Source organism: Linepithema humile, chromosome 4 (genome assembly GCF_040581485.1).
Source record: "Linepithema humile isolate Giens D197 chromosome 4, Lhum_UNIL_v1.0, whole genome shotgun sequence".
Taxonomy (NCBI): Eukaryota; Metazoa; Arthropoda; class Insecta; order Hymenoptera; family Formicidae; genus Linepithema; species Linepithema humile.
Window position 1 is genome coordinate 3429908 of NC_090131.1, and position 9693 is coordinate 3439600.

Genomic DNA, 9693 nt, shown 5'->3' on the forward strand with positions numbered 1-9693 from the left:
CGGCTGCGAAAAACTGGCACGGCGTGGCGCGCTAAAAGCCATGCTAGCTAGGCTGCTCGTTTGTTGGGCGCGCGTTAACGCGCATTTAAACGACCACGTGCCTCGCACAACACGCACGCACCGCCGCCGTATGCCTGCATGCGTGAGCAGCTGATGGCCGCGATGCGTAACGCATCTGCAGCCGCGGCGAAGTTACGCGAGGTCGTCCTTTGTGTGCCAGTCGAGATACGAGATTGAGAGAGAACAATCGAGAGAGAAGAACAATCGAAAACGATATGAATCACTGGGATTCTTCGAAGTAAATATGAAGTGTTGTAAAATAAATAAACGTGTAAGAATTTTATCCCAGTTCAAAATAAATTTTTCCGCGATAAAAATTCAACCGAGCAGTAATCTTATCTACCTAAAATTGAATGCGGAATAAAAATTTGTTATTCGAACCCGTCTATTCAGAAATTATTTCTTATTCAAAAGAAAGATGTCTCTATTTATAAAAAAATTATTCTCATTTTCTTAAATCTTCTATATTAAAAAAGATATAAACATCTTCGAAGCCTTCATAATCTCATTAAAATTTAATATAATTAAATCTTTTTATTTCTTTCGCTGCAAATTTCTTTATGTATTTTTATTTCTTAAAAGAATAAAAATCTTTATAGGATAAGTAGAAATTGATAATCCGCTCAATACAACGATAAAGAAATAGAGATAGCATTATGTACGCTACACTGCTACACGCTTTATTTTTAGTTTAAGGCAATCTTCTATATAGCCGCGCACAGAATTCGCTTGCTATGTATAAAGTAGCTCACGACCCGTATATCTAATGATCTTTTAAGAGTTTCCTTCGATCCGGCACTTCGCATTAATGTTCAAGATAGAATCAATAGCTCGCAATCTAGAAAGCAATAACTCTTATCAGTATCGGATATAAGCGGCTTTCGAAAATAAGACTGTCAACCACACACGTCTATCGTGACATTTCGCTATTATCATTTATTCATCTGCACTATTTTTGTTTCTATCCACACTAATCATAGATACGTTTAACTCGTTTATTTCGAGTTTTGTTTGCATGCGCGAAAAATAACCTAAAAATACATCAATAATCTTGGATTTTTCATCGCGCATGCTATGTAAATTTTCATTGAGAAAAATTTCCATTAACGAGGCGATTTTCATCGCGCGGAAATAACGCAAGCTAAATCAGTTTTCTGCTTTCTAACGTTCGTTCGTTTGCTCGTTTCCTGAATGAACGCGCATTCCACGCATTACGCGTCAGCATTAAGTTACACCGGAGAAATAAGAGTCAGCGCGAATGGATAGTTGCATTTCGCGCTAATTGAGAATATAGAGCGTAAGTTGACTGGGTTTCGTTTCGCGAAAACAAAACCGCGCGCATCAATGCGCGAAGTCAGAAGCGCGGAGCTATAGGTATATCACTGTCACCGCATAATGGCATTTGTTTCTAGGCAGCCTATTCACAGTGCATTGCACTTTGCATGTCGCTGTGTGCACTGGCTGACTCGCCACGCTTGCGCCACGCTTCGCGTGTGTACCGGGTGACACATTCCGCGTCGGAAACGCGATGACACAATATTGTCACGTCCTCGAGAATTCCTCTCAGCTTCGCTCGCGTGATTTTTGACACAGTCGGCATTTCCCGGTAGCGAAATGACAACACGAAACAGATGGAAGGACGAGTGTTTGGTTTACCGAGAAGCCCTGCGATGAAGACCATGAAGATAGATAACGATCTCTCGAAATAAATTGTCTTCGTCGATGAGCAGAGAGCTCTACAATAGAACCACTATTACATTGCTTCGACTCCCGAAATAATAGAGCACAATGCCGCCCCTATGGACTAACAAATGGTGTGTCCCCTTCATCCTAGCTAAATTTTCGGAACAAATTACAGTACGTTCTGCACAAAGGAAGCGCGCTATCGAAAGGGAGAGCACGTGTCGCGTTTGTTCTGCTTCATTTCATTTTTATATCTTCCTGGATTACCGAATTAGGAGAATAATTTGCAAGCTTATCGAGTAACAATGCGCCGAGGTAATCAATTATACAAATCACGACGCGCACTTTCAGTAATCGATTTAACATCTCACATGCCGGAAAAATCATCGTCAAAGCAAAAATAGAAAAAAAGTATAATTAGCGTCTGCTATATTAAGTAGCAGCAGGAAGGGTTTCGACAAATATTTATGTTATTCCATACCACGCTCGTCGTGCGTACCACGTGGGGCGTCCCGTAATGCGTTGTTACGTTAAGAAATAGCCCTAATGTATCCGAGAAGTGCCTCGAACCAATCACATGTCGATTTAGAAGGGAGAAAACGTGGGAAATGGAAAAGAGTCTTGGAAAAAACGACGTCTTTCGCAATGATGCTCCTATATTTCTTTCTATCTTCGCATTGATTACGACCGGACCGCGAATTTCCGGTGGTGGAGGAAGGTCATGACGCGTATCGCGCAGCATCGTTATATTTAGACTGTCAAGTGACATTGCCGAGCTCCGCGTTGCGAGATAAATGCAATGCGCAGCGCGTCGAACGATCTTTAAAAAACGATCGCGCATAAACGGACAAACTTGTGAATACGTTCGCTCTCCTTTTCTCTCTCGGTTCGAAGTTCCTCGTGATAAAAATAATCCCGACGGGGAAAGGAAATTCACCGTCGCTCGAAAAAGAGATACGCTTCCGAACAGATTTATCGGAGAGGGAAAGGCAGCGTTGCAACGAAGCATACATACATTCCATGCGTCTTATTTTTCTTTGTGCTTCAAATCGCTCTCTGTCGCGTCTTGTTTTTCATATTAACAATCTCGCGCACAATCCTATCATCGAACGACCGTTTATATCATCCTCGGGAGAAGAGCGACCGCGCGAGAACTGGTAATGCAAGATATCTTGCGTAAGAATTGTGATAATTGAACAAATATTTTTTCGTGTTTCAAAACTTTGTTTTGCAAAATACTTAACAATGCATTAATAAGTCGCAGACTAAGTAAGTATTATTAGAATCTGCATTCCCGAACTATTGCATCAATGTGCACAATCCGATCTACTGATGGCATCTGATACATTTGCATTCATAAGACTATTTCGATACTCATAACTCAACATTTTTTTTATTCTTTGCATAAAGCAATGTGATCGTATAATTCATACGATAATATGTAAAAACGCAACAATATCTTTTTCTAATATTTAAAATTCAAATAAGTTTTCGAAAAAGTCTTTCGCAATCGTGAAGTTTAACATACTAGATATCATTAATACACCTATGATTTTCTATTTTAGGAAGCAATTTTCCACAATTGCATTCTAGCGCTGATTCGTCAGCGGGAAGACGCTAATAGACGGAATGACTAATAGCATAAAAATTCTGTCGCTATCGTGGATTGTCATTATAATCGCTAGAAACGCAGAATTTTTTATCTCATATTAAGATTTTATAAAATTAACATCTAGAAAAACATCGGTTTGCATACTGAAATATAAGTACGAAAGAATGAAGGACATTTGATGGACTTGATGAAGAAATTGAGCTAAATTGAACCGACAATAGCGATGATTTTTACGACGCGCTCGCTCTCCTCAAATAAATAGTTTGCCGACGCGCGTTGCAAAATAGTGTTGCGCCATTCGTGACCGCGGAGATGGAAATGCATACACGAGAAGGCGCGCTGAATATGCAGTAGAAGTTGGTGCGGCCGCATCGCTAACGAGTGTGCGATATGTTAGAGATAGGTTTGATCTTTCCGATCTTTCCGACGCAATTCCACGGCAGGTAAAAGGCAAGCCATAAGAAACGCGTTCACGAAATGAAGCGTGCGAAGACGATAAGGTTTCTCTTTCTTTTCCTCGTGTTATCCATTTCGTTCCGCGCAGACGAACGGCGCGCGAGGTATAATGAGCGCCGAGATTTCTTTCGGTCGTATCGCTCAATTGATTAATAAGCGCATTCAAAGGTCGACGCCGTCTATTAAGGCGTTAACGACGATATAACGGCGAGACCGACGTCGTCTCGCCAGCCGACGATGTGTGAGAGAATTCCGCCCCGGCGATAACGCGAACGATAAGTGATGTACCGAAGAGAGAACGATGGCCGCGGGCTATTATGGGATTATAATGAAACCACGACGACAAAAAGCGGCCGGAAAATTGGATATCTCGAAGCGATTTCAAGGCTGCGCAGGTGCATAAATAGCCGCCGATGACTCGTGTGTTCGTACACGGGCGCTTTCAATCGGCTCTTCAACTTCTGTGTGAGCTTTAATAAAGTTGTTTTTCTCGTCCTTCTCATTAAACGCATACAAGACGTATGATTCGACATAACAAGTTTTAACAAATTTTTATTAAATTGGTCAATGCCTTCAGACATTGAATTTATGCGAAAATCGAAAATCATGGCGCAAATAGTGACATTAAAAATTCTACACTTTATCATCACCGCATTGCAAGAGCGCCAATTTCTATGCGTCTAGGACACTCTGTCCTTAAACGACAATGCGAGATAAACTCAAGATTGATGTTCAGCCGCAACCTGACTCAACACTTTGTCAACTCGGTGTCACATCCGCTGACTCATGTGGTGCTCCAAATGACACACGCACTCTCCGCGATAAACAAAAAAATTTCTTTTCCATGATACCGCGCGAGAGTGCGTCTGTCCCCCAATTCCCACGGTGGCCAATCAATCAGACATTATTTTCTCGCGACTAATTCGACAGTCCGACTCGATAGGGGCTGTGACACACATTGAGATACAAAAATAGGCGAAGTAAGAAACGTGCATAATTAAAAAAATTAAAATATCGAAAGAAGATACCAATCAGAAGGTATACGTCACAAAAAGATAAAGCGGATGAATAATCCTTCGTCTATTCAAGTGGCACTTTGACATTGTGATTAGTTAGGAATACAGACACACCACTGCGAGTTGTATTCTTACTGGCTTCGTTATTGTTCCTCACTTCATTCTTGTACCTCATTGTACTGACCCCATTTCGTTTCCGAAAAAAAAGACATCTGCTCTTTTTCTCGCAACCGTTGTCGAAATTGAGAATAACGCAGCGCGTGTGGAAGAATAGGTGTCGAACGGGCCCGCATGCGAGTGAGCGCGTGTTTCGCATGCGTGAACAGATAGACGAGCGACCACGTGCTTGCATTCGCTACTGAAAACCGGCGACGCCCGTCATAAGGGCAAACGGGAAAGTTAGTGAGCTCCTGAAAAATAAGTGTGCGTACGTAAATCCAGACTACCGTGTGGATCTATTTTTGGCGCGTGCAGCCCCCCCGACCTGTGTAAACACGCGACCAGAACGCGACAGGAACGAAAGTCCCCGGAAAGCGAATCCTAAAAAAGCGCTCGTAAACTACACCAAACATCGTAGTAACAAGTTTGTTTGGGACAGTAAAAGAAAATTGGCAAGATTGGTACAGTCAATCAATAAACAAAAATTTGTGAAAATACATTAATACATTTTATCTGTAACATTTTTGCATAAAGTAAAAAATTTTTAGATAGATTGGAAAACATCCAATAGAGAAAAAATAATTAGAGAGATAATCAAATAAATAAAATTCCAATAATATTAATCACTGGATGATGCAAGAATAGAAGCTTAAAAAACGATTATATTAATCGATTAATTATTGCTTAATATACATTCTAATTTTATTTTCGACAAATTTTTTAGTGAGTTTTAGTTTTAGTTTTTTAATTCAACTCAAATACGATTAATGGTAATCGATGTTGAAACTGAATCCGAATCTTGTATCTTTAACGCAAAGATCGTGTTCAATCTTAACCGGGAATCGCATTGAGCAGTGTGTATATACGACGAGAATAAACCAACTCTTTTTCTTAGAGCTTGCGGGAACGAGAGAAAGGCAGATGTGGGCAAGTTAACGACCCGTTATCGTGCGAATGGCGCGGAACCGCCGCCGCCGCCGCTGTTGCTGAAACTGGTTGCTGCCGATTGTATGAAGCAGACCGAAAGGATCGTCGGCGAACGCTTCATGGAGGAGAAACCCTGAGGCGCGTTGCTGTAACGAGGAGCGGCAATGCGCGAGAAGAATCTGCATTCGCGCGAGAGAAATATTCGAGAAGGCCGCGATCGAACATACCGGTTAACGTATGTAAGTACAGGTGCACCGAGGTTGCACGCAAATGTCGCTGCAACCCGTCGCGAATAAACTTTTGCGGAAAAGTCACTGCAAAAGACGTCGCCGCATTTGCATACAATGTGCATCGAGTTAATTAACAGAATTGTAATCGGGGATAGAGCATATGACGTCGTACGATGACCAGGCGTAAAATGCAAGTGTTACCAACTGGCATTTCAAGAATGAAAAATCTTTCTTGTGAAAAGAATCTTTGGAAAAATTCTAGGACGAAAACATGTGACATTTCTGCGTGGGAAAAGAATGTGAAACCCGAATACGCTTGTAAAAAGCTAACAGAACAGTGTATTTTCTTAAATCTTCCTTCACCAGAACTGTCGTTCTTCGAGCGATAACAATCGTTTCCGTAGAAGCCATGACTGCATTTTAAACGGCAGGTAAAGGCCTGCTATGCATCGGCATAAAAGCCGAAAGAAAGAAAAGAAATATAAGACGAACATCACGTAGACTCATAGACGCACTCGTAAACGACACCAGATCAGCGAGAATATATTTTTATTTTTTCTTATTTTTCTCTTTTTATTCCTGTCTTTTTTTATTCTATCAATAGTAAAGAATAGAACAAGAAGTTTCTCGAATTTATTTATTATAAGTTGTTTCACGCGGCATAGGAAAAAGTTGAATTTGACTGTATAGCAATTGTAGATATTTTTGGAGGAATTGTAGGAATTTTTGTGAAATATTAAATTCCAAAGATTTTAAACTAATCGATAATTTTATCAAACTAAGATTGACTCATTAAAATATTTAGAAAATAAATAATTCATTAAAATATACAGGAAATTACTAATAGATGATAATTTAGTGTTATCGATAAGTTGGAGGTTGCGTCAGATGAAAGGGCATTCTTGTTTCTATGGAAACCCACACTACTATCCTGCTCAACGATTCGAAATGTCGGTAACGCGATAAAGAATACCTGGCGCAGGTACGCGCGATTGCGCGATTTCAAGCGCGGAAAAGGTCGGCTGGAAATCGCGCGTACGTCCACACACCATATGTACGATTCGATCATTCGGGGGTTAAGTATACGTGCAGATGGTGGGGCACAGAATCAAGATGGCGTAACGACCGGTCGTTCGTTCTCCGAGGGATCGTTCGTTCGTTCGTGCGGTCACGCTCACGCTCACGCGGCGGCTGCGAGGTTCGGAAAGCTCGCCGGCTCGACTGCGCGAAAGCTCATCCTCGGGAAGGACGCGCTTCTCGAGGATGAGCGGGGACGCCGACGTCCTCGAGGTCCCCCTTCGCAACGCGGCTGGCGCCGGCCGCTATATCGATTGCTGCTCCGGCTTGCCCATTTTCAAAATGGCGCGGGGGGGTACACGGTCGAAATCCGGACGCCTCAAAGTCCCGGCACGAACCCCGCCTCGATGTTTTTCGATGCGCGAAAATCGCCGATCGCTGCTCTCTCCCTGGCGTAAAGAAAATCGTTCGAACGAAAGGACGGCGATGATGCTCGGGCGTTTGCAACCCGCGAAAAACTTTCGTAGACGCGCAACAGTTACTCAAGGGCACCATTAAAAAAAAAAGAATCAACTTCTTTCGTCGAGAAAAAAAATACTATCTCGTCGATGAACACACTTATGTCACACCTCGCGGTACTCACCTCTCGGATCTCGAAGTAAAAATGCCGCACGAGAAATTTCCCTTGCAGCAAGAATGCGTACGTACAGCAACGCGCACTTTGCAATGCACCTTATATTATCCCTCCTGAGTTGCTTTCGAAATTCGCCGGGCTCGTCCGGCGGCACAATGCGCGGATCTCTCTCACAGCGACACCCGAAGCGTGTGATACGGCGAACGAGATGCGATGAGATGCGCGTGTTTATCACGACGATATACCGTGCGTTTGTGCGTGCGTAGAAAGAGAAGCTTCTCTCTCTCGATGCGGCGTGACGGACACAGGGAAACTTTTTCAGCGGGAGCGCGTTCGCGAACCCATGTACTTAGCTCGGTAACGCGCGACCGACTGGCGCAAGAGCGCGCAAGCGAAGGGGAAGCGGCGTCCGTCTGTCGGTCGGTCCGTCTTTCTGTCACCAGCACGTTGCTCGCTCGCACCAACGCTACGTTTCCCTCTCCCTCACTGCTGCTCTCTCGTTTCCTCTCCGTTCTTTCAGGATCCTTCTATATATCCCTCTCTCTCTCGCCCACTCGCTTTCTCCCTCTCCTTTTCTGACAGTCGGTCTTTGTCTCTCACTCACTCGCTTCTTTCCCTCTCTTTCCCACCTTCCGCCGCTCCTGGTCTTTCTCCTTTCTTTCTTTCTCCTTCTCTTTCTTGCTCACTCGGCACGCACACCCCACACTACTCTCTCTTTCTATCTTTCGACAGTCTCTTCTCTCCTGTGCCCCGCTTCGTAAAATCGCAGGTACGTCGATGCCCCAATCGAGAATCGTGAAAAGGTGCAGCAGAGAACGGCGGTGACCGCGTGTTTCCCTTGCTCTCTGTTTCTCGGAGAAACGTCCTCAGTTAAGGATGTGCAAAAGCGTACGACGGCGACTGGAGCACGCGGCGCAAATCAGGAGACGACGCGCGGCGGCTGGGTTCTACAGAGTCGGGTTAATGATCGATCGGCTCCTCTCTCGGCACACAGCGCGCCAGATAGCGGCAGCAACAAGAGAGAGAGATATCGTCGCGAGAGACGCTCCTTTGTTCGGCTCGGCCTGCGTTTCGGCCTGCGTCGTCGCTACGCGTCTTCCCTTTGTTCGAAGACGACCCGAGCGCGACCCGAATCTCGCGGAAGCAACTTGCTCCGTTTTTTACGCGATTCGCGGCCACAAAAATCGGTGGACTCCGCGAAAGATTAAACGCGCTCCCTTTTCCTTTACGCGGTTCTGCGATCGCCGTCACACCGGCACGATCTGCACCGCTCGACCGTCAGAGAAAGAATGAGCACCCGCGAGAGTGGCGATAGGGGCGGTAGGGATATGTCGGACGAGCCCGGCGCCCCCGGGATCTCGTTCGCGGCATGGTGGCAGCCCTGCCGCCGAGGACTCCAGCTCTAACCAGGGACAAGAAGGGTGAGCGGGGTACAAGCGGCTGACTCGACGTAGGGCGGGGCCCTGTGTTACGAAGGATTATTTACCTAGGGACACATCGACTCTCTAGTTCCGCTGAAGGAAACAACGATTTTTAGGATTGCGCTTTTCTCAAACGACTCTCTGCTAGCTCGAGCAATTCGCGAGAACTTTGCAAATTCCCACATAAAAAAACATATTTAATCATTACATATAATTGTTCACAAAAGAAAACGTTAAAATATATTAACGGCAGTAATTACAATCGTATATGCTATAAAAGATTTAATTCACCACTATCTTGATCCTGCAGACTCATATCTGAAACAATGCGGAAGAAGTCCTCGAAATGCCATTTTTATAGAACGTAATAAAAATCAGAGAAAGGGTGCAGTTAATAAAGTACCCATACAAATAATATTTAAACATCCAATAACACTTAATATAATGCGTGCCAACGATTCGCCTATATTAATCCAAT

The 9693-nt window shown here is 44.0% G+C and overlaps 1 protein-coding gene across 1 annotated transcript in view; it reads right to left on the minus strand.

The window, feature by feature from the left end:
• Akap200 (A kinase anchor protein 200) overlaps positions 1–9068 on the minus strand; it is a 49537-nt gene extending 40469 nt beyond the window's left edge. Inside the window, exon 1 of the mRNA XM_067354617.1 lies at positions 7804–9068. The gene's annotated coding sequence lies outside the window, so the exon portion shown is untranslated. The remainder of the gene's footprint in view (positions 1–7803) is intronic.
• Positions 9069–9693: the final 625 nt, after the last annotated feature.